The following is a 24,336-nucleotide window of genomic DNA, read 5'->3' on the forward strand; positions in this document are numbered from 1 at the left end:
CGGCCGCAATTAAACAGACGGCAGACCACAACAGCTCCTCTCCCCCCACGTCAGCTATGAAAATCAGTGACACTCGGTTTAAACCGGGTCACCTGATTTTCATCCGGAGGTGTACTGTTGTTGAGAGTCGGTGTTAACCGAATTCCGAACAGCCTAATCATTGAATTGACCTGCACAAGTTGCCATAGACTGCCCCACCTACCCATGGGTACTTGCTAAATAGAGGATTCACGCTTCCTAAATCCTTCCAAGCACGCCCCAATTCAGACAACCAAGTCCTGATGACGATCCAAACTAATGTGGATCGAAACGCCGTCGACCTAACAGCCTAAACAACCGGCGCACTCTTCCTTTGTGGCTCTACAACTAATTAAAAGAACTTCTGCCTACTGTGATATCACGTTGTCACATGCGCCGTTGAGCCACCCAAAGTAAATTATCTGCACCTTATTCACAGTGCGCCGTCTACGCTGTTCATTTGCACTTGCGTCGCCACCTTCACTTTGTACACTTTTATGCACCAAGTTTTATATGGTTGTCATCAATTCAATCTATGCAGTGCTGTCTCTAACTGTATAACATCCGACCATGAAACTAATGTCATAATATAAAGATGATAAACTATCTTTTTTCATACCAATGAAGACTCTCCTTCTTTCTTTACTAGCAATGCTATGTGCATGCATGTTTTAATTGTCTACATATCCTCACCTCTCAGGACATTGTCTCTTTATTGCACCTTACCTACCCAGTCCTGAATTGGTATATGGGTTACCTCCTGTAATTTTTGCAACAATGTACAGAGAAGTGACATGAACTCAGGGAATGTGTGTTGTAATGGATTTATTTGCACATGCTGTGCTTGTGGTCATTTTGTACTGTCCCATGATTGCTATGCAATGTGACGTGCTCATGTGAAGTTATTGTCAATGATGGTGTTCCTACGGGCTATTCCTGCTGCAGCTGCAGTGGGGTGTGGTCCACCTGCCTCATCTTCCTAATCATCATCCGGTGCATCTGGCACTGGTATCCAGGGGGCATTGGTGCGTACACAAATGTTGTCCAACACACAACATGCAACAATCATCTTGCACACAATGGCTGTACAGGAGCCTTCCACCTGTGATGTCCAGGCATCTGAAACATGACTTCAACACGCCAAATGTGCATTCCATGATGCCCCTGGTGCGTTTGTGGGCCACATTGTACTGCCTCTGGGCCTGTGTGTTCGGGGCTCGGAGGGATGTCACCATCCAAGGGCAGAGTGCATATCCTTGATCACCCGGGACAGTGCAGAGAGACATGAGTCAATAGTTTGTTCTGCATGATGTGTTGTCAGGCTCACTGGTACACTGGTGTGTCATATGTGTGACTTAGTGATTCCTGTTTGACATGTACTGCTAGTAGCAAATAAGCAGCATCAATGTGTAATACATAGCCTCCCTGCTGCTCCTCCCTCCCCCGAGCCTATTCATTAGTGCAGGGGTCTCCAAACCGGTCCTGGAGGGCCGGATCCATGCCAGATTTTTTAGATATCCCCATTGAGATACATGTAGTTATTTTGAAAATCTGGCATGGATCCGGCCCTCCAGGACTGGTTTGGAGACCCCTGCATTAATGTGTGCAGCGCAGTTGCATCACTTGCACACCTACGGCACACCATTGTCATGCATGTCTGCGCATGTCCACAAGCCTGACAACGATACTGTGATGGTGTGAGTTGAAGGTGGGTGACCACGTGTGTGTAGGCCTATGGTAAGGATAGGGCGGACACAAATGAGGAGTTCATGGTTGGCTGAACTCGCGATGCGGTTGAGGGTAGACCTTTGGCGTATGCTGCGGTAATAGCGACCCACACAGCAGTTGGCATGCATGATCCCAGACTCCGAGCGGGCTTGCGCTCCCTCATTTACCACTTTGGCCGAGGCCACAATCCGGGGCATGCTACGTTGCAACATTGTCCATTGCTGGGCGGGTGGCGCCGACACTACAACTGAGACACACTCATTAGTTATTCCCTTGGCAAGGCCAAAACTTAATCACGCCCAGAACCCTGGGTTGAAGAACCACACCCCTACGCTGTACTGTTGTACGCCGGTCCACTCCGCTTATACTTACAGGGGGGTACAACACAGCTACTATCCCAAGTCTACCCCACTGCCTGCGGTGACATGGTTGCGTCCGCTGTACACAGCACAATGTAATGTGGTAGGACCCAGCACCATCAAGCATATATAATGACCACACGGACACACTTAGATAGTTTGTGGAACTGGCTACAGGCACGTGCACCAGACCTTTTTATTGCCAGGGTCACATGTTCAGTGACGCCTGTGCTGGATGGGTGTGGGGTGAGTGTAAGCCAGCCCTCAGGGAGTGGTTGCTGCTGGCAACAAATACAACAGTGATCAGACAATCAGAAATTCAAAGTTCAAACAGCAAGGGTTCATGATTTGAGCTGCACAGAGTTAGTGGCCCCGGATGCACTGCTGCCGGCACAGGCACACCGTCATGGGACAGTGACTTGTGGTGCACTGATGTAGGGCCACCAGAGCTGAGTGGGTCCTCGTTGATGCCCAAGGTGAATGTCGGTGAGTGTTTCAGGGGACAGTGGAAGGTGTTCTTCCAGGGAATGATGCAGAGGGCAGAGCCAAGCAGAAACAGGCAATATGGAGGAGATGAATGCTACAGTCTCATTCTGAACACCAAGTCAGTATCAGCTACATGATGATAAAGACAACCCCAAGTTCAACCAGAGAGTGTCCATGAATTTCGTGGCACCAGAGCTGAAAGGGTATGCAGTCTGCGATTAGGCCTGTACAATGATATAAACTCTGCCATAAATAAATCAAGACTCGGTTCCAAATGCGTGACCTACTTGACCGCAGTGTAGGCCGAAGGCAGTAGTCAGCAGGGGAACACAAACCAGTGCTGTTGGAATGCTATACACAGAGTTGGTGGCACAACATCGAAGGGAGTATAGTTATATAAATGCTGCCATTGACATATGAACTCGGCCATCATGATATCAAGACTCAGTTCCAAATGTGTGACCTACTCGACCGCAGTGTAGGCCGAAGGCAGTAGTCAGCAAGGGACCACAGACCGGTGTCATTGGAATGCTATACACAGAGTTGTTGGCACCACATCGAAGGGAGTACAGTGATATCAAACGTCCCATAAACATATGAACTCTGCCATAAATAAAATCAAGACTCAGTTCCAAATATGTGACCTACTGGACCGCAGTGGAGGACGGAAGCAGCGGTGGAGTATGCCAATGAGAAAGGAGTACTGTTGGCCAGTGTTGCGGAGGCTGTGATGGTCTGAGGAGGCTGCCAATGTCGCGGGCCTCGGACTTGGAGCTTGAACCGGCACGTGGTTGGCCCTCTTTGACACATGCCGGTGTCAGCAGTGGATCAGTGAGACCTGGGTGCGCAGGGGCAGGCAAGACAGTTCTGGGTACCAGTGGCCTGAGGTGCAGCAGGCACACAGGAACACAGCCAACACAGTTCACGGCGTCAGCCTTGTGGCGGGGTGAGAGGCGCCGCCCTGGCAGACATGTTGGCCATTCTGGAAGAGAACCACACTCAGAGCTACATACTTTTTATTCATACCCCTATGCTAGCCTGATGTACGCCTGGCCAGCCTACTCTGCTGACGCTTACAGGGGGAGACGTAACAAGCTACATTTCCATGATCTTCCCCACTGGCTGAGGTAACATGGTTGGTCCACTACACTCCAAACACCAGCAGTGTATGTTGATATGGATATGTCTGTGGTCTGCATACTGCAGTCTATCTAGCACATCCACGCCACACTTGGCATTGTGTACATGCTAATTCATGGGTCACTTGCCTCCTTCGCACATTGCCTGGTTCCCACCTCTCCCCACAGTCTGCTATTGTGTGGCCGAGGTGCCATGCCGTTGATGGCTTATGTACATGGCTAGCCCAGGTTAATAAAGTAAGTTGTGCTTTTGTGTTTGGTAGGTGGGTATGTTGTTTGGCATGTTGTATGTGAGTTTGTTATATGTGCATCCCCAGAGTTGTGAGTTGCATGATTGTGGAGTTGAGATGTGTGGTGTGTTCATTTGGTACTTACCAACTAGCAGTGCATTTCTATAGGTGCCATCCTGGAAGCACTGGTTGATGATAGACTGTCGGAAGATGTATGAATCATGAACACTGCCTGGGTAGTTGGCGACGACATTGGTGAAGAATCCCCGGTGGTCCACTATTGCCTGCACATTGATAGAATGCGTTTGCTTTCTGTTGCGGTAATTGTGTGCAGTGTCGGCAGGGGGAACAAGTAGGACATGTGTGCAGTCAATTGCCCTCAACATGTGCGGGAAGCCAGCTATGGTGTAGAAGCCTTGCTTGGTCTCCAGCTGTTCCTGCACAGTGTGGGGGAAGTGAAGGTGTCAGGGTTACCAAGCTGATGATGGCATCCAAGACAGTTGTGATGAACTTTGATATGGCTGGTTGTGAGACTCCTCTGACTCTGGCAGTAGTTTTTTTGGAAGGTACCAGAGGCCAACAGGTGCAGCACAGCCAGCAGCTTTGTCTGCGGGGGAATGTTGGTTGTCCGCTGTGTGGATACCATCAGACTGTGAGCAATGATGTTCAGGATGCGGAGGATGGTTGTCCTTTTGAGCCTGTAGTGGGCAATGACATCCTCTGGTGTTAAGTCTGTGAGGCTGGTGCATTTTCTGAAGGTCCGCTGTCTTTGTCTGCGCTGCCTCTGTGGTAGTCCGGTGAGGTGCGGGGGGCGGCGGACCTGGGGGTGGTGGCGGTGGGTGTTTTGGCCCTTTTGGGGCTCAGAACGGCATGATCAGTAGCTCAATTGCATCTTCAGGTGTGGCTCTGGGCTGGGCTCCCTTTTATGGTGCAGGTTGTCGTCCAACTTTACACCAGGTAAGAACAGGTGTTAAATTCCTGCTGCTAACGCGCCTTATTGCCTGTTTTGTGATCTTACCGCTGATCTGGCTGGTCGTTGGGAATGTTGCGAAGTGGTGGTGTTGAGGCTTTTTGCACTGGATCGCCTACTCTGCATCTCATTGGTGATAGTTGCCGGTGTCATCTGTGGCAATGATTTTTACGGCTGCTATCGCAGGGAAACTGGTGATATCGGATGTTAGCACCAGCTTGTAAATAGGGCGATGTATTTATCGTGACTTTGGCTGCAATAAAGTGCCGCAAACTCAGCGATAATTCCTTGAGAATATGCCCCTTTATTAATAGCAAGTTCAAAGGTAAAAGTAAAAGCAACACCTTTGCAATACTACAACTCCCATGAACCATAGGGAGCAGCTGTGGTAACCAATATTCCAATCTAGTAATAGGCCGAAAGTCTATAAATCCCACATTATAATGTAGTCCTTCCCCTTTCTTCACTGCTACTCCGTCAGTTAAGTTGTCTTACTTTTCCTTCCTGACGTTGTTAGTGGGATAGTGGGACTTGAATGGCGTAGTTTTAATATTAAGAGACATTGCCATCTTGCCTTGCTTTTAGCACTTTGTTTCAATAGTTTTTCCTCAGCCTGCTTATTTCAGGCTCCCCTCTTAGCAGGCTAACCGCTTGAGTGCAGGTGCTCTAGATGGTGCTCTTTCATGCATCCTAAAGCACTCTTCGTGCTGCGGAGTGGCTTGGCAGCGCTCCGTCAGCCGCTTCACGCTGAAGAGAGGATTAGCAGTTCCCCACTGTGTGCCTCCTCTCCCCAACCCTTGCCTGACACTGCAAAAGCTGTAAGCTGACTGTGCTTAGCTGTGCTTAACCCATTATATCTCCTTGTTGTGGTGGCAGATCGCAAGTGTGGTTTAGAGATTGAATACATCCTCTAGAGTGTTTTTTCTTACTATTCAGCCATTTCAGAGCACCAGCGAGGAGGCTGCCCATTTATATTATTGCAGGGCATTTTTTCTTGGTGCTCCCACCTTTTCAAAATAATGCAGTTTCAAAGAGACCATGATTATGCTCCCTCTTCTACTTTTGAGTAGGTGTAGCCCACCCATTGATGCATTCCTGCAGAAGTGGACACGTTCTTACCCAGGCTATATCACGGACACTTACCCCTCTGCAGTAATGTGTCGCCAAGCTGTTGGCACATGTATACAAGGGCACTGGTATCCTGGGGGATAGGGGGGCTGGGCCTAGTGGGGTGACCTCGGTCCCCACATGCAAGGCTGCCAAACGTGACACAGGGCCCTTAGAAGGCTTTAGTCCTTTGACTGAAGTCTTCCATAAGAGTGCGCGCACGTTAAAGGATGCACTCGAAGTGGGGTTCCCCGATTTGGGGGGATGGTGATGTTGAGGATGACGAAGCCTCCTCTGATGATGCCCAAGACTCAGACAGATTCTGGCATCCACACTCTACTGGTTCAGGCTCAATTGAGGGAGATCCTGCCCCCGGTACAGAGCAGGAATATCGTCGTAAAAATATCGACTAACCTAAATATCGCTGCAAAAATATCTACAGGAAGAAATATCGATGACAAAAATATCGTCTGACCAGAATATCGACAGACAGGTAAGTAATATCGTTAACATTAATATAGTTGTAATAAATATCGTTTACAAAAACATAGTTTACAATAATATCGTTTTTTAAATAATTATAAGTAATGTAGTGTTTTTAATGAATATTTGTAGTCAAAGTAGTATTTTTAGTAGTATATTATTATTTAATAATGTATTTTAAGTTGAATTTAGTATTAATAGTTCTGTAGCGGGTTGTGGGTTTATAGGGGAGTAGGGTGGGAAGTAATTTAAATATAATGAAATAATACATTAATTAATGTTTTAAATGAATATAAATAGTGTAATAAATAATAGTTAATTAATTTCAATTAGTTAATTGAATAATAATTATGTAATTAATTATGTTAATTTTTTAATTAATTTTAAGTGTGTGTACAGGATTTTTTTAGTGAAAATGATTTTGGGTAAAGGGGTATTTTTAGGGTTCAGGGTCAGTTTTCAGTTTTTGGGTAAAGGGGTATTTTTAGGGTTCAGGGTCAGTTTTCAGTTTTTGGGTAAAGGGGTATTTTTAGGGTTCAGGGTCAGTTTTCAGTTCTTGGGTAAAGGGGTATTTTTAGGGTTCAGGGTCAGTTTTCAGTTTTTGGGTAAAGGGGTATTTTTAGGGTTCAGGGTCAGTTTTCAGTTTTTGGGTAAAGGGGTATTTTTAGGGTTCAGGGTCAGTTTTCAGTTTTTGGGTAAAGGGGTATTTTTAGGGTTCAGGGTCAGTTTTGGGTTTTTTGGTAAAGGGGTATTTTTAGGGTTCAGGGTCAGTTTTCAGTTCTTGGCTAAAGGGATATTTTATGGGTTCAGGGTCAGTTTTCCCTACTGTTGCACCCACTGGAGTGGGAATAGTAATTTTTACTCCTACGCTATCAAATGTTTTAATTAGTAATATGTTGTATATTTTAATTATATGTATGTATTATTGTTGTTTTATAAAGTAATGTGTAAAATCAATTTATATGTCTACATTTATTAAGTTTATAATTAAAAAGTGTAGTAATTTTTTTTGAAATAGTTAAAAAATAAAAGTAATATAATGTATTTTGTTAATAGTACTTATATTTATTTATTATTTAATGTATTTTTAATTATTTTAAAAAGTCGATATTTTTTACATCTATATTATATACAACGATATTATGGAGTCAATATTTATGTACTTACCTGTTTAAGTATAGGGTGTCGATATTTTTGTAAACGATATTTTTACAACGATATTTATGTCAGCTATATTTTTGTAATCGATATTTTAACACCCTACCCCTGTCCCCAGTGACATGTTTGATCCTGAGGGAATCTACTGTCCACACTCCGCTGAGTAGGTCCCAGAGGAGAAAATGGCAGACTACGTGGCGAGCAGAATCTGCCAACCCCTCAGCAAAGAAGTTAGGGCATGCCTATGGCCGGAATGTCCTAGAAAATCCCGTGGCGATGGGGTGACAGCGACCCCAGAGATCAACCCCAAATTATGTACATTCTTCACCAAGTAAAGAATATTCTCCCCAAGACAAAACTAAAACAAACTACCATATATAACAATGCAGTACACCTATTGAGTTCTATGTAAATATAGAAACTTTATTAAAAATACATACTATTGATAAAAAACATAAAATTCACATACACAATAAATCAATTCTTATTACAGAAATCAATAACATTCAACATACAGTGACAATTATGACCAGCATAATACAATGAGACAGAGAAATTTATATGACTCAAAATTCGTCAATTCTATAGGTACATCTTATGTAGATTGTTTGCAACGCGATGTCATACACTTTCAAAATACTTAGTGATTGGCACCAACGTGCTTCATAAGATTGTATAGTTGTTTGCGTTGACGCATTTCGATGGTTATGTTAATTTTCCACCATCTTTTTCAAGACACTATATGTGGATCTGTCTCTGATGTTCTTATTACCTATCACAAGGTTATTAGTAGCATCCCTTCTATGTTCGAGTCTTTTGGGTCTACTGCAAAGTTTCCAGATATACCCAGGGTGGTGACCCTGAGCTTACCGGGTCAGAATATAACCAAGATCAAAAAAGTGCTGAGGAAAGCACTCCAGAGGGACAGGATCACCCTGTGCCAGCTGGCCAGGATTGTTGGCTTATTATCGTCCTCGAAACAAACTATCTTCCCGGACCCATTGCACTACCGTATTGAAGGCAGCTTGCCTTTGGAGGGACCTTACCCATTCAAAGCTGGTGACTCTGGCACCGGAAGTCAATACAGAGATAAAATGGTGGATAGCCCACATTGAAGCATGGAATAGGAGAGCAATATTTGGATCCCGTCCAGACCTGGTAATAGAGTTGGATGCCTCGGAGCCCTGGTATGCGAGCTTATGGGACGTCAACCTGGTCCTACCTTTGCTGACCTCCTGGCAAGACAACCAATACCTATCCAGGAAAGAGATTTCAGCGTAGCTGGCAATGTTGCTCTGCCTCATCTCTTGTAAGAGAGCTTCGGACTTAAGAGCTTTGGATCTCTCTGCTAGAATTTGTACCCCCGAAGGGGTCACCTTCAACATCTCCAGGAGAGCAAAGACTTGTACCAGGGGGCATATTATCAAGCCCATTTTCGCCGCTTTTGCGGCTGTTTTCGGCCGAAACGTGGTGATAATTCCATCGCAGTATCAACAAGGACACGCAAGGGCATGTTTCCTTGTTTTAGCACCCGTTCCAGTTAGGCCATGCCACGCATCACTAATGAGATGCAAAGAGGGCATTCCTGGGCAACACAACAGGGAAAAACTCACAAACCGTACATAGTGGTATTAACAAGCCCATGCCCTGACACCCATAGCGATATTGAAACCCGCGCTAACCCCGTTTATCGCTGTAAGCTAACGTCTGATAAATTTCAGACTTAGCTATATGTGTAAAGGGGGATGGATTGTCAGGATACGACCACCATGGGCTATCAACTAGGAGTGCCCTATCTCTGCAGGAATACCGCTGGTTTCCCAGCGATATTCCCACATTTCACTTACTATCGCTGGGTTTTTATCGCCTGGGTGATGAGCGTTGTTAATAACGCGCTAACTGGGTGATAAAAAACGGCGATAATTAAAATTCCGCTGAGCGTGCATAGCAATATTTATCGCATTTTCTTGTCAATATGCCCCCAGATTGGTATCTTATCCAATTTTTCCTAATAACCCTAAACTGTGTGGCGTTAGATGCCTTAAAGTATATGAAGACATGACACTGGAGGTTTGCCCTCCGGGAGAACGGCAACTCTTGATTGCCATCAAAAAGCCTACAAGGCTGTGTCCTCTACGACCATTTCCAGATGGGAGAGATGGGTTTTGGCACAAGCTGGTATTGATATCAGTAATTTTGGAGCTCACTCCACCAGGGGGGCTATGGCCTCCAAAGTTGTCCAGGTAGGTGGAATACTTGAGGATATGAATGCGGCAGAGTGATCCTCGGACTCTACATTCAAGAAGTTCCATTTTAAATCAATCTATGAGGCAGCCGCACTGGTGGTAAGTAAGCTTTAAACATGCATAATCGTTGCCTCCGGTCCTGACACAGAATTAAATATTTCCTAGTTACCAGGAAGGAAAGTTTCAATTCTATTAGGGAAACGGAGGGGAGGATTATCCCCCCAGGCATGCACTACCATGCTGCCCACCCTGGAATATTTAAAGTGGGTTCTTTCTATACCATGCTTGACCTTGAGGAACTGGCGACAGTGTCATAGAGAGAAATATTCTGGATCTTATTTAACTGCAGTGTAATACTATGTATTGTAATAAAAAATGCAATGCTCTCCCTTTATATGAGAAACAGACATATTAGGAAAATGTTGTTTGACTATAGTAGTCATAGTTAGACGCTGTTTATCTATTGTTGTGATTACTGTAGATATGCTCTTAAATGCTTGTTCCTTTGTAACATGTAATCCATACCTGACATGTGGTGTACGTTTGGGAAACTCTAACATTTCTCCCCATATCCTCTTAGGTTCAGAGTCAAAGACGGAATGAAGAACAACGTGCTTAACTTCTGTCAGTGAAAAAGAGGAAGGACTATGTTACATTATGGGATTTATAGACAAGCAGACGTTTACTGGATTGGAATATTGGTTACCAAGGCTGCTCCCTATTGTTCAAGGGCGTTATAGTATTGTGAAGGTTTTGTTTTTACTTTTACCTTTGAACTTGCTATTAATAAAGAGTGAAGAAAGATATGCATAATCCTTGCCTCCACGTCCTTAATAGATTTGAAACTTTCCTTCATGTTAACTAGGAAATTTTTCATTTGTCTACAGAACATTGGGGGCATATTAACAACAGCATGTGATAATTAGCGCAAATTGCGCTTAGCACGTTTTCTATTGTCGCCTTCTATCGCTGGTTGACATCGCCATGTTAGCGGTGTATAAGCAATGCTTTACAGAGAGGCGATGTCAAAACAAGCGATAGACGCAGAAATATCGTGTGAAATCCTGCGATGATCATGTATCGCTAATGTAAACCTTGATAATAGGCATGTGTGTATTTAACCATTTTATCCACCTCCCATTCACAGGATGCCTAAGTCAAGTTACAAACAGGTGTTGGATTCTTGAGATAAACGCCCTTAGCACAAGTTGTCCTATTGCTTCGCGGGTCAGGGCCGGCATTGTTAATAGGGCAAAGTCGTGTTTGGGACTGTTACCATGAAGTTTAGGTGAGGAACGCCTATTTTGCATGTCATTAGCAATAAATATCACTGACATGCAAAGTAGAAAAAAAAAACGGTACAACTGCCAAGGAAGCAAGCGCTAGCGCATGTTAGCAAGTCCTTGTAAATAGTACGATGGAAAATTCGCTGCTTTTTCAGCAAATATCGCTGAAAAAGCGGCAAAGAATCTCTTGATAATATGCTCCTTGGTTTTCTGGTGGAATGAAGTTTACCATTTGCAGATAGAAGTACGGGTTACCCCTTCTCAAGAGACTGCCTAAACCACCCCGGAACTGCCTCTCTCATACCCAGGTAACATGTTTTCCACAATCCCTGAAGTTCTTGACAGCCGCTCATGTGATATGATGCTTGCCTCTCTCCCCGCGAGGCAGGCACATTAAGCATGGGCGGAAAATCCGTTACGCTCGCGGATTTTGCGGATTTTCAGGAAATCCGCAATCCGCGAGATTTGCGAATTTCCCGCAAAATCCGCAAATTCGCACGCAGCGGATTTTTTTTGCGGCGCACGGCGTTGGTGATACAATTTTTGCGCCGCGCGGCGTTTATCATCGTTTGCCGGGTTGTTTTTCTCGATAGTTTGCGAGTGCTGCGCCATTTTGGATCTTGCTGTGTGATCCCGCGGGAATTGGCGAGCGCGATTACGTCATCGCGGCTTGCGAGCGATAGTTTGTCAACGCGAGTACGGCGAGATCACGTCTCGCGGTACTTCGCAATTGCGAGATTTAAGATGCGGCGAGCAGCAAGAATCTCGCACAAGCGAAAATAGAAAATTTGCAATTCTGCACAAGAAATCCACCAGCAAGCAGCATAAACCTTCTTGAAATGATGATTTTTATCTGAATAACTCCTTAGGTTGACATTTACCTGCACTTTTTTAGCGAGGAGTCCATTTTGGGGAGTGGGGGAGGGGGGTGGGAGGAAGGAAGTGCCCCACAGTCTTCAACTTCCTGTTCCTGTTCAGCAGGCTCCTCCCAGTGCTTTGTCCATCTCCTGGTCACTTTTCATTTGGATCTGGAGCTGGAAGGATTACTTTTTATGGATGCTGCTGGATATTTGGATTTGAGGCCTTTTTGACTTTCTTTGGATCACTGTTGGATTAGAAATTTTACAAGTAAGTTTGTTTGGGGCATTACAGTTGCTGCAACTAAAATTTTGGAATTTTCGATTTTTGGGCTGTTTTGGGGCCTTTTGCCCAGGGGTACTCAGTGGTGGGTGGACTGAGTCTTTCTGTGGGTTGTCTTGAACTTAAACATCATGGAGGCCATGGATGGATTGGGATTGTGCTGATTTTTCAGTGATTTTCGTTTTTTGGGGCTGTACTTGTGGCCTTTTCACCAGGGGTATTTGAGTCTAGCATGGGCCTAGTCTTTCTGTGGGCTAGTTTGAACTTAAACATCATGGAGGGCATGGATGGAATGGGATTGTGCTGATTTTGCAGTGTTTTTCGATTTTTGGGGGTGTTCATGGGGAGGGACAGGCCATGTGGCTGGTGGCCATTTTGAGTGCAGCTACAGGCACTGGCCATGTGCTGGCAGGCAAGTGGCCATTTTGAATGCAGGCTTTGTTGTTAGGCCTGCAACCATTTTGCCTACTTTTCAACCTTTATTTATTTTATGCCCAGGGGTAGTGAGTCTTGCATGGGCCTAGTCTTTCTGTGGGTTGTCTTGAATGTAAACATCATGCAGGGCATGGATGGATTGGGATTGTGCTGATTTTTCAGTGATTTTCGTTTTTTGGGCCTGTACTTGTGGCCTTTTCACCAGGGGTATTTGAGTCTAGCATGGGCCTAGTCTTTCTGTGGGCTGTCTTGAACTTAAACATCATGGAGGGCACGGATGGATTGGGATTGTGCTGATTTTTCAGTGATTTTCGTTTTTTGGGCCTGTACTTGTGGCCTTTCCACCAGGGGTATTTGAGTCTAGCATGGGCCTAGTCTTTCTGTGGGCTGTCTTGAACTTAAACATCATGGAGGGCATGGATGGAATGGGATTGTGCTGATTTTGCAGTGTTTTTCGATTTTTGGGGGTGTTCATGGGGAGGGACAGGCCATGTGGCTGGTGGCCATTTTGAGTGCAGCTACAGGCACTGGCCATGTGCTGGCAGGCAAGTGGCCATTTTGAATGCAGGCTTTGTTGTTAGGCCTGCAACCATTTTGCCTACTTTTCAACCTTTATTTATGCCCAGGGGTAGCGAGTCTTGCATGGGCCTAGTCTTTCTGTGGGTTGTCTTGAATTTAAACATCATGGAGGGCATGGATGGGTTGGGATTGTGCTGTTTTTTTCAGTGATTTTTGTTTTTTGGGCCTGTACTTGTGGCCTTTTCACCAGGGGTATATGAGTCTAGCATGGGCCTAGTCTTTCTGTGGGTTGTCTTGAACTTAAACATCATGGAGGGCATGGATGGAATGGGATTGTGCTGATTTTGCAGTGTTTTTCGATTTTTGGGGGTGTTCATGGGGAGGGACAGGCCATGTGGCTGGTGGCCATTTTGAGTGCAGCTACAGGCACTGGCCATGTGCTGGCAGGCAAGTGGCCATTTTGAATGCAGGCTTTGTTGTTAGGCCTGCAACCATTTTGCCTACTTTTCAACCTTTATTTATGCCCAGGGGTGGCGAGTCTTGCATGGGCCTAGTCTTTCTGTGGGTTGTCTTGAATTTAAACATCATGGAGGGCATGGATGGATTGGGATTGTGCTGATTTTTCAGTGATTTTCGTTTTTTGGGCCTGTACTTGTGGCCTTTTCACCAGGGGTATTTGAGTCTAGCATGGGCCTAGTCTCTCTGTGGGCTGTCTTGAACTTAAACATCATGGAGGGCATGGATGGAATGGGATTGTGCTGATTTTGCAGTGTTTTTCGATTTTTGGGGGTGTTCATGGGGAGGGACAGGCCATGTGGCTGGTGGCCATTTTGAGTGCAGCTACAGGCACTGGCCATGTGCTGGCAGGCAAGTGGCCATTTTGAATGCAGGCTTTGTTGTTAGGCCTGCAACCATTTTGCCTACTTTTCAACCTTTATTTATGCCCAGGGGTAGCGAGTCTTGCATGGGCCTAGTCTTTCTGTGGGTTGTCTTGAATTTAAACATCATGGAGGGCATGGATGGATTGGGATTGTGCTGATTTTTTAGTGATTTTCGTTTTTTGGGCCTGTACTTGTGGCCTTTTCACCAGGGGTATTTGAGTCTAGCATGGGCCTAGTCTTTCTGTGGGCTGTCTTGAACTTAAACATCATGGAGGGCATGGATGGAATGGGATTGTGCTGATTTTTCAGTGATTATCGTTTTTTGGGCCTGTACTTGTGGCCTTTTCACCAGGGGTATTTGAGTCTAGCATGGGCCTAGTCTTTCTGTGGGCTGTCTTGAACTTAAACATCATGGAGGGCATGGATGGAATGGGATTGTGCTGATTTTGCAGTGTTTTTCAATTTTTGGGGGTGTTCATGGGGAGGGACAGGCCATGTGGCTGGTGGCCATTTTGAGTGCAGCTACAGGCACTGGCCATGTGCTGGCAGGCAAGTGGCCATTTTGAATGCAGGCTTTGTTGTTAGGCCTGCAACCATTTTGCCTACTTTTCAACCTTTATTTATTTTATGCCCAGGGGTAGTGAGTCTTGCATGGGCCTAGTCTTTCTGTGGGTTGTCTTGAATGTAAACATCATGGAGGGCATGGATGGATTGGGATTGTGCTGATTTTTCAGTGATTTCCGCTTTTTGGGCCTGTACTTGTGGCCTTTTCACCAGGGGTATTTGAGTCTAGCATGGGACTAGTCTTTCTGTGGGCTGTCTTGAACTTAAACATCATGGAGGGCATGGATGGATTGGGATTGTGCTGATTTTTCAGTGATTTTCGTTTTTTGGGCCTGTACTTGTGGCCTTTTCACCAGGGGTATTTGAGTCTAGCATGGGCCTAGTCTTTCTGTGGGCTGTCTTGAACTTAAACATCATGGAGGGCATGGATGGAATGGGATTGTGCTGATTTTGCAGTGTTTTTCGATTTTTGGGGGTGTTCATGGGGAGGGACAGGCCATGTGGCTGGTGGCCATTTTGAGTGCAGCTACAGGCACTGGCCATGTGCTGGCAGGCAAGTGGCCATTTTGAATGCAGGCTTTGTTGTTAGGCCTGCAACCATTTTGCCTACTTTTCAACCTTTATTTATGCCCAGGGGTAGCGAGTCTTGCATGGGCCTAGTCTTTCTGTGGGTTGTCTTGAATGTAAACATCATGGAGGGCATGGATGGATTGGGATTGTGCTGTTTTTTCAGTGATTTTTGTTTTTTGGGCCTGTACTTGTGGCCTTTTCACCAGGGGTATTTGAGTCTAGCATGGGCCTAGTCTTTCTGTGGGCTGTCTTGAACTTAAACATCATGGAGGGCATGGATGGAATGGGATTGTGCTGATTTTGCAGTGTTTTTCGATTTTTGGGGGTGTTCATGTGGAGGGACAGGCCATGTGGCTGGTGGCCATTTTGAGTGCAGCTACAGGCACTGGCCATGTGCTGGCAGGCAAGTGGCCATTTTGAATGCAGGCTTTGTTGTTAGGCCTGCAACCATTTTGCCTACTTTTCAACCTTTATTTATGCCCAGGGGTAGCGAGTCTTGCATGGGCCTAGTCTTTCTGTGAGATGTCTTGAATTTAAACATCATGGAGGGCATGGATGGATTGGGATTGTGCTGATTTTTCAGTGATTTTCGTTTTTTGGGCCTGTACTTGTGGCCTTTTCACCAGGGGTATTTGAGTCTAGCATGGGCCTAGTCTTTCTGTGGGCTGTCTTGAACTTAAACATCATGGAGGGCATGGATGGAATGGGATTGTGCTGATTTTGCAGTGTTTTTCGATTTTTGCGGGTGTTCATGTGGAGGGACAGGCCATGTGGCTGGTGGCCATTTTGAGTGCAGCTACAGGCACTGGCCATGTGCTGGCAGGCAAGTGGCCATTTTGAATGCAGGCTTTGTTGTTAGGCCTGCAACCATTTTGCCTACTTTTCAACCTTTATTTATGCCCAGGGGTAGCGAGTCTTGCATGGGCCTAGTCTTTCTGTGGGTTGTCTTGAATTTAAACATCATGGAGGGCATGGATGGATTGGGATTGTGCTGATTTTTCAGTGATTTTCGTTTTTTGGGCCTGTACTTGTGGCCTTTTCACCAGGGGTATTTGAGTCTAGCATGGGCCTAGTCTTTCTGTGGGCTGTCTTGAACTTAAACATCATGGAGGGCATGGATGGAATGGGATTGTGCTGATTTTTCAGTGATTTTCGTTTTTTGGACCTGTACTTGTGGCCTTTTCACCAGGGGTATTTGAGTCTAGCATGGGCCTAGTCTTTCTGTGGGCTGTCTTGAACTTAAACATCATGGAGGGCATGGATGGAATGGGATTGTGCTGATTTTGCAGTGTTTTTCGATTTTTGGGGGTGTTCATGGGGAGGGACAGGCCATGTGGCTGGTGGCCATTTTGAGTGCAGCTACAGGCACTGGCCATGTGCTGGCAGGCAAGTGGCCATTTTGAATGCAGGCTTTGTTGTTAGGCCTGCAACCATTTTGCCTACTTTTCAACCTTTATTTATGCCCAGGGGTGGCGAGTCTTGCATGGGCCTAGTCTTTCTGTGGGTTGTCTTGAATGTAAACATCATGGAGGGCATGGATGGATTGGGATTGTGCTGATTTTCAGTGATTTTGGTTTTTTGGGCCTGTACTTGTGGCCTTTTCACCAGGGGTATTTGAGTCTAGCATGGGCCTAGTCTTTCTGTGGGCTGTCTTGAACTTAAACATCATGGAGGGCATGGATGGAATGGGATTGTGCTGATTTTGCAGTGTTTTTCGATTTTTTTTGTGCTGTATAACTGAACTGATGTTCCTCTGTCTTCCATTGTTTTTAGGTGCACAAGACTCAAGAGAACCACCAGTGCCAGGAAGAAGTCCTGCAGCGGTGGGTGTGTGCAGCATAACGTCACGCGACGTCACGTCTGGCCTCAGACAACTCTACAATTCGTGCAACTGCGGCCTGCTGCCTGACCTGCTCTGAAGAAGATGGCCCCAAAAAAATTTCTCCGTAGCTCCTCTAGCAAGAAAGTTTCTAGTAAGGAGCAGAAGAAGCAAGTTACCAAGAAGGCTGGTGTGCCACCCGCCACGTTTTTTGGGAGCAAAAAAAGTACGCCTGCAGCAGCAGGATCTGCTGGGGACCAAGCTGGGAGCAGCACCCCTGCTCCATTGGGTTCAGTGCCTCCACCACCACGCCAACTTAAGTCAAAGCCCTTGAGTGCTTCAGAGGCAGTCAGTGTACTTCTCCAATCACCATCGACCAGTGATGTTGGCTCATCGCAAGAAAGTAGCAGCAATGTCCCTGAATCAACACAGGTTGTTGTAACTCATCTGACAAGTGTTGAACAACCACAGCCGCAACAACAACCACATGTGCAAGTACAAGCCCAAGTACATGTGGAAGGAGAAGCAGCAAAAGGAGATGCGCAAGCAAAGGTGCATGGAGGTTCACAAGTGCCCACAATAGTTGTTCCTCCCGAAGTAGGGGCACATCAGGAAATCGACAATGAAGCCGAGGTATTGGAAGCCACTCCTCCTGATGATCATTCATTGTCTTCCACATCCCTAGCAAGGAAAAGATCAAGGGGGGTGTCTACATCTTCTTCAAGCCCACCTCCTTCTGATGCAAGTGATCCGTCTTGGCATCCACAACTGCGGTCTGACAGTGAGGTACACCATGATCTGACAAAGGTACCTAAGCGTAAAAGGAAGGTCGTCGAAAAACTCATAGCTATGGATTGTGATGAGGCTCAACAAGAAGTGACAGATACTGCTGGTGATGAAGCCTCTCACGATGACGACGAGCCAGTCATCACAAAGGTCACTGCAGCCCCACCGGGCATGCAGCAAAGAGACATTTTGACCCTATCCCGAGAAGCTGCTGAGCGTGATGATGATGTCGACGAGGAGGCAATGGAAGAAACACCACAATCATTGGAGTTAACTAGTACACCAACACCTACCGCTTCCATATTTCTTAGTCGCCAGAAGGGACCTCCATCCACCTCGACCTCAATTCGTGGTGGTGAAAGTGCAAAACGTACTGAAGTTCGGCAATCCACATCCTCCACTTCATCTGGCATTAGCAGCAGGACCACCACCACCAGTATCGCCGCCTCCTCCGGCCCCCAAAGACATTTCAAGTCCGCAGTTTGGGACTTCTTTAGTGTTTCCACAAAAAAGGAAAACCTCGCCATTTGTAGCATTTGTAAGTTGGCAGTTAGTCGTGGTAAGTTTGGTTCCAACTATGGTACCGGAGGCCAGAGAGGTCATCTTGAAAGAAAGCACGCTGTCCAATGGTTTGCGCACCTACAGGCGATCAATGAAGGCCAAATTGCACGTAATGATGTTTCATCTGATGATGACGAGGAGGAAGAAGACGTGTCAAACATTTCACTTACACCCAGTACCCCTGTCAGCAGCACACCCCATGTGAGCCACACTAAGAGTGTGGGAGAGAGTGATACCAAAAAAATATAAAGGAGGCCCCCTTAACTGTCAACTTTGGGACAGGGGAGATAGCTTAGAAATCAAAAAAGTCCCACAGATTTTACCACTAGGTGGGTGGGAAATGGAATAGTAATGCCTTGTAATTTTTGTATGTTTTGCAGTATTTAGCAATACCAATCACACACTTCAATAAATTACCAAGGGGTGAATTACAGAACATAGGCCAGGTAATGTACTCGTTAGACCACCAACAGTTGTAGGTTTATACCAATAAAGCACACAATTCGACAAATGTTAAAAAACAAATCAGAAGATAGTTTTTGGAAAAAATATATATATATTTTTTTGTCTATTTATTCAAAAGAAAACACATTATTAATACAATTGTAACAAATCATTAAAAGACATACATGTGGTATATCAGACATTTCATAAAAAGCATTTAAAATCACATACAGTAAGCATCAAGTTAAAAAGTTCAAAGGAACAAAGGTCAATCTGTTATTTTGTTTATCAGTCACTAGGTGCCAATTCCTATTTATAATATTTTTGAGTTTATTACTAATGGAGTTGTAATTGGTTACAAAAATAATAGGTTGATTAGTTTGCTCACTCTTTTCTTTTGGTTGGAATAAATTCTCCCTGTTATAATATTTGGCGCGTTTATATGAGTGTCTAATGAGGCGTTTAGGGTAACCGCGTTCCAGAAATTTAGTCTTAAGGATGCTGGCATGTTTCTCAAAATCTTGGGATGTTGTGCAGTTTCTCTTGAGTCTCAAGAATTGCCCAAACGGTATGTTGTTAACTTGACTTGGTGGGTGATTACTTTTATGGTGGAGCATTGTATTTTTGTCAGTGGGTTTGGTGAATAGTTCTACGTTTAATGATCCATTGGTGTTCTTAATGATTAGATCGAGGAATTCACAGCTGTCGTTGTCTATGTGGGAAGTGAACCTCAGGTTGTTATCTCCCAGGTTGAGCCATGCAATGAACTCTCTGAGTGTCTCAATGGGCCCCGTCCAGACGAAAAAGACATCGTCTATATAACGGGACCACATTGAGACATTTTCGTAAAATGGTGATACTATATTGAAAATGTGTTGTTCCTCGAAATTTGAGACATACAGACATGCCAGACTGGGGGCACATGTGGCCCCCATGCTGGTCCCCTTGGTTTGTCTGTACAGTTGTCTATTAAATAAAAAAAGGTTATTCTTTAATACTATAGAAATGCAATCGATGATGAACTGTTCATGGGTAGTGAGGTCCCTATCTTCTTGATTGAGCATAGCGGTGACTACTTCTATTGTGGCATTTTGAGGAATATTGGTATATAATGATTCAATATCTAGTGTGACTAGAAATTGAGAATGGGGGTCAAAGGCGATACCTTCTATTTTTTGAATAATGTCTGTGGTATCCTTTGTGTACGCTTTTTGAGATGTGACTAGGGGTTGTAGAAAAACGTCTGCGTACTTACTGAGTGGTTCAGTCAAGGACCCGATACTGGAGACGATCGGCCTCATTGGGGGATTCTGAATGTCCTTGTGGACTTTCGGGAGTCCGTAAAGGGCTGGGATGATAGGATCTTGGTTGAGGAGGAAGGAATATTCCTCTTCACAGATAACGTTGTCATCTCTTGCATGTTTCAGTAAGTTGGAAATGGATAGCTTTAAAGATGTCCATTCATCCATGTGTGCTAATTTATAGTGCTCTCTGTTAGTCAGTAAGTTCAACATTCTGGTGTTATAGTCGGGGGTGTCCATTACAACAATGCCACCCCCTTTGTCTGCCGGTTTGATGGTCAGATCAATGTTGTTTTGTAGTTCATGTAGTGCCAAGGTCTCCTCCTTACTAAGATTATGACAGATCCAGTGTTTCTGTTTGAGTAAGTCATCAACACTCTTATCAATACTGCGCTCGAACGCTTCAATATCTTTCGGGATCATGGTAATGCTCGGGGTCCATACTGATTTGATTTTAAGACCTGATTTATTGTTACTGGGGTGCTTCTCTTTTCCTTCGAAGTACATTGCTAGCCTAATTTTTCTAAAGAAACTTTGCAGGTCTCTCTCTAATGAATACCTATCTATGTTTGATGCGACTGCGAATCCTAATCCCTTCTCTAGTAGAGTGATTTGTTGGTTAGTTAGTGTGTATTTGGAGAGATTTATTATAGGGGCTTTATTGGGGGTAGTTAGTCCCAATGTTTCTGACTCCGCGTGTTGGGACGTCGTTGGAACTGAGGTTTCGCACTGTAGTTCCCTCGCCCTCGGCCCCTTCCTTTCGGTGGACCGAAGTTCTGTTGGCGCTGTTCCAAAAAAGGAAGGCTACTGGAGCTAGCTGTGTTAGGTGCTTCTCTCTCTTTTGTGTTGCCATTATCATTCTGTTGTTCGCCTTCCGAGTCTGAGCTCGTATATGAAGTATCAAAAAACCTTACTTTCTTCTGGAAGTTGCGAGGTTGATTCTGCCACGGTCTCCGTTGTGGCTGATTTTCCCTACTTCTCTCGTAAAAATCTTTCTGTAAATACGGATAGACATGTTCTGGATTATAGTTAGAAATGTCTTTCCGAAGTTTATTACTCTTTTTGTTAGATAGATAGTCACTATAACTGGACACGTCTTTTTCTATTTCATCTAGTTTCTGTTTGGCTTCTTGAAGTGCTGTGGTGTTTAATTTCATTTCCATTTCCTCTATTTCTTTGCGTTCCACTATTAGTACTTCCTGGGCAGTCTCTATAATAAGGATGATCCAATCGCGACTGCAGCGATTGCATTTCTATAGTATTAAAGAATAACCTTTTTTTATTTAATAGACAACTGTACAGACAAACCAAGGGGACCAGCATGGGGGCCACATGTGCCCCCAGTCTGGCATGTCTGTATGTCTCAAATTTCGAGGAACAACACATTTTCAATATAGTATCACCATTTTACGAAAATGTCTCAATGTGGTCCCGTTATATAGACGATGTCTTTTTCGTCTGGACGGGGCCCATTGAGACACTCAGAGAGTTCATTGCATGGCTCAACCTGGGAGATAACAACCTGAGGTTCACTTCCCACATAGACAACGACAGCTGTGAATTTCTCGATCTAATCATTAAGAACACCAATGGATCATTAAACGTAGAACTATTCACCAAACCCACTGACAAAAATACAATGCTCCACCATAAAAGTAATCACCCACCAAGTCAAGTTAACAACATACCGTTTGGGCAATTCTTGAGACTCAAGAGAAACTGCACAACATCCCAAGATTTTGAGAAACATGCCAGCATCCTTAAGACTAAATTTCTGGAACGCGGTTACCCTAAACGCCTCATTAGACACTCATATAAACGCGCCAAATATTATAACAGGGAGAATTTATTCCAACCAAAAGAAAAGAGTGAGCAAACTAATCAACCTATTATTTTTGTAACCAATTACAACTCCATTAGTAATAAACTCAAAAATATTATAAATAGGAATTGGCACCTAGTGACTGATAAACAAAATAACAGATTGACCTTTGTTCCTTTGAGCTTTTTAACTTGATGCTTACTGTATGTGATTTTAAATGCTTTTTATGAAATGTCTGATATACCACATGTATGTCTTTTAATGATTTGTTACAATTGTATTAATAATGTGTTTTCTTTTGAATAAATAGACAAAAAAATATATATATATTTTTTCCAAAAACTATCTTCTGATTTGTTTTTTAACATTTGTCGAATTGTGTGCTTTATTGGTATAAACCTACAACTGTTGGTGGTCTAACGAGTACATTACCTGGCCTATGTTCTGTAATTCACCCCTTGGTAATTTATTGAAGTGTGTGATTGGTATTGCTAAATACTGCAAAACATACAAAAATTACAAGGCATTACTATTCCATTTCCCACCCACCTAGTGGTAAAATCTGTGGGACTTTTTTGATTTCGGAGAGAGTGATACACCATTGCGAAAAAGTTCATCAGCGAGCGTAACTGGGTCGAAGATATCATCATCATCCCGTAAATCTTTGGTCCAGGGCAACATTAAAAAGATGTTGTTTACAGAAGCGCAACATGAACGCAACCACCCACTGACGCGTCTGTATAACACTAAGCTGGCTAAAATGCTAGCTCTGGACCTTCTCCCTTTTTCTTTTGTAGAAGGGGTTGGTTTTCTAGAATTAGTGGCAGCGCTCTGCCCTAAATGGAAGGTTCCTAGCCGGTTCTATTTTGCCCGAGTTGCGGTTCCAGCACTACATGAAGATGTTCTGAAGGTGATTGGGGCAGCTTTGCAGAAGAGTGCTGTTCACACTATACATCTGACAACAGACATGTGGACCAGTGGCGCAGGCGCTGATTACATGTGCATCACTGCACACTGGGTCTCTTTTTCAGGGGCTAAAGCAAAGCTAAACACAGGTGTTGACGCAGACATTGTTTTTAAAGCTGCTCGGAAACATGCAACACTAGCCATGTTTGGTTTGGAGAAACGTCACACAGCAGATAACATTTTGGATGTCTTTAAGACAAAGGTCCTTAAGTGGCTGTCCCCACTAAAACGCCAGGTTGGTTATGTTTCCACGGACAATGGCGCCAATATAGTTAAGGCCATGAGGGACGGTGACTATTTCAGAGTGCCGTGTTTGGCGCACTGTATAAACCTGGTTGTCCAAAAATTCTTGGGTAATAAAGGCAGTGCAGCGTACAGTGTATTGGACACCTGCCGAAAAATGTGCAAGCATTTCAGCCATTCTTTTAAGGCCCGGAAGCAGCTGAGGAGCCTGCTATATCAACGTCAAATGCCAGTGAAAGCACTCATCCAGGAGGTGGTAACACGTTGGAACTCAACCTTCTACATGCTTGAGCGTCTGTATGAGCAGTATAAGGAACTCGAGCAATATTTCCTTACAGAGGGTACAGAGGAGCTGAGGATGGGTGCGGCGCAATGGAACATAGTTCAAAGCCTGACACGCATGCTTCGTCCTTTTGAGTTCTTCACGCGTGCAGTCAGCAAGGAGGACTCTAATTTGGGAAAAGCTATCCCATTGTTGTACATGCTGGAGGACCAACTGAAGGAGGTGTGTTCTGTGTTTGCAGACGATGACAAAAACCAAGACTCTTTGCTTCTGGCTGAGAAATTATTAGAGCTCCTACAAGGTGATGAACGTCTTAAAAAGATCCACTCAGAAGAGCATTACATTTGTGCTACTATTCTGGATCCACGCTACAAAAAGGCGCTGGCAGGCCAAGCATTCTTTCCTTTTGATGATGAACATGTTCCAAAGTACAAACGTTGGCTAGCCTTGTCAGCCAAGAGGTTTGAAAGAGAACGGCTGGAAATTGAAGGAAATGGCAGTACATCAGCAGGCCATCCCCAGTCAAAACAATCCACTTCTGCACCTGTGGCTGTGGCACAAGTGACCTCTCAGCTGTTAAAGACACCGGCAACCGGATCATCTGCACGAGACACAACAGAAACATTGGAGGCTGAAGAGGATTGGCTAGCTCTGCGTGGGTTTGGTTCTCAAAAGGTCAGAGGCACAGCAAGAGCTAAGCAAAGTGGAGGAACCTTGGATGAGGACCTTGAGTCGATGGTGAAGGACTATCTGAATGACTCAACAGAGGTGTATGTTAATTCTGACCCATTG

The sequence above is a fragment of the Lissotriton vulgaris genome, chromosome 6 (assembly GCF_964263255.1).
Source record: "Lissotriton vulgaris chromosome 6, aLisVul1.2, whole genome shotgun sequence".
Taxonomy (NCBI): Eukaryota; Metazoa; Chordata; class Amphibia; order Caudata; family Salamandridae; genus Lissotriton; species Lissotriton vulgaris.